A 1,758-nucleotide genomic window follows, 5' to 3' on the forward strand; every position below is an offset into this window, starting at 1 on the left:
CAACCTTTTTGAATGTGGGGCCGAAGCATTAACTTTTTGTCACCCAGTGGGCTGGCGAGCCAAAAGTCAACAACCTCACCCAAAGCAGTATATTAAAAAGCGATATTGTGTGACCTTTGACACAATAGCATCACAGGCAGTGATAGCCATGCAGTCCCAAGGATAGCTTTTGGTGTCATGGGCAGTGATCAAAGGTTAGTTGCTTGTGATTTCTTTCAGTGTCTATGTGTCAATATTTTTCTGAAATAGTGGGGGCGACCGAGCGTAGCTAGGGAGCTACAAGGTTCTAGGGAGGGTTTGGTGGGGATCCCCCCCCCAAGAATTTTTTTTCAAATATGGGGTTGAAATGGTGCATTTTACAGCAGAAAAGGTGACCAAAAAGCCATAAGTTTACAATCAGTTCTAAAGGGGAACATGAAAATTCCATGTCACCAAAAGCAGAAAAGAACATTTTACAACACAACAGATTTTAATGATCAATGTGTCCACAGTGTAAGACAGCACTGTCACTGATGTAACACATCGTCATGCTGGTTGTACCCAAAATATGCCTCTGTAGCAACATGTCTATGCTGGCTGTTCCCAATTTAGGCCAGCATTGTCCTGTACAAAGCATGATTGATGCTGCCTGAGCATGTGCAGTGTGCCCAATACATATGGCAGCTTATCTCTGTAATACACATTACTTCTGTGGTGATGAAAGAAGCATAATTCAATTCAACAGATAAAATGTGGAAAAGCGATCACCCAAAGGTGAACCTAATTGAAGAAAGGCAATGTGAGCACAGTCTAAAAGTATGCAACCTAGCAGGCCTGGTGCACACTTTACCTTTTCTTTCACCAATAAATCGGGGGGGGAGAGCGCGAACTCAGTCCCCCACTACCAGAAATAATGCAGTCGTGTATCCCGCATTTGGGAACATAGCAGGGGTCAGCAAATCCGATGTGCAATGGGTAAGCCTCACCCTGGGAGATCTGCCCTTGAGATCACATTCTCCCCTGCCAGCTAAGTATGAGTTGCATGCAAGAGGGCAGGGGTTGGGTCAGTTCTGGGAAGCCCCGCTAAGCGAGGGTGAGAAGGCAGGCCCTGACCCAGCCCCAACCCCCCAATCCCCGGAAGCTCTGAGCGTCTGCAGAGCTGCCTGTCCCGCGTGTAGGGGGAAGCTCCAGCAGGCAGAGCCCAGCAGAAGAGCAGATTGTAGCGCAGTTCCTTTCTCCCATCAGGTGCTGCTTGGCCCGAGATTTGTATAAATAGCAGGATGGCTTGAGCAGGCCTGTTGCAGTCTGCCCACTGGCCTGTCAGCCCCACATGGGCCCATGGCCCTCCTGAGTGTAGCTGCTCAGCGCTGGGCCCATTCACACCATCATAATCATCCTGGACCTCGACACTCCACCACCCCTGAATCTCAGAGTTCTGCTCAATGGCAATGCTGAAGCTTTGACATCTTTGCCGTAACCATATGCTGTGTTGTGTCAGCCGAGCCTGCACAGCGCCAAAGGCAAGTATTCCCTTGTCAGGGCCCAGAGGTCACTGAGTCTTCCAGTGCCATCCACTTGGCACGGTCTACTGTTCCCAGCGTTTTCTACCCACAAATCAGCACCACTGCCAAACAGAACTGCATCATTGGGGCCCATCGCTGCTGCTCTCCAACTTGACCCCAGCCCAGCGCAAAGGCACCCATGCTTCTGGTCTGATGCTGAAAAGCCTGGCTCTGCTGAGATCCGAAAGACAAGAACTAAGGTATTTTGGGAACATAG

The 1,758-nt window shown here is 49.7% G+C and overlaps 1 non-coding gene across 1 annotated transcript; it reads right to left on the minus strand.

Moving 5' to 3' along the window:
* Positions 1 to 852: 852 nt before the first annotated feature.
* LOC138527714 (U1 spliceosomal RNA) lies at positions 853 to 1,014 on the minus strand. The gene has a single exon (XR_011284017.1). It is a non-coding gene; the product is annotated as a U1 spliceosomal RNA (small nuclear RNA).
* Between the last annotated feature and the right edge of the window lie 744 nt (positions 1,015 to 1,758).

The sequence above is a fragment of the Ambystoma mexicanum genome, chromosome 14, assembly GCF_040938575.1.
Source record: "Ambystoma mexicanum isolate Mex_15411 chromosome 14, UKY_AmexF1_1, whole genome shotgun sequence".
In the NCBI taxonomy this organism is placed as follows: Eukaryota; Metazoa; Chordata; class Amphibia; order Caudata; family Ambystomatidae; genus Ambystoma; species Ambystoma mexicanum.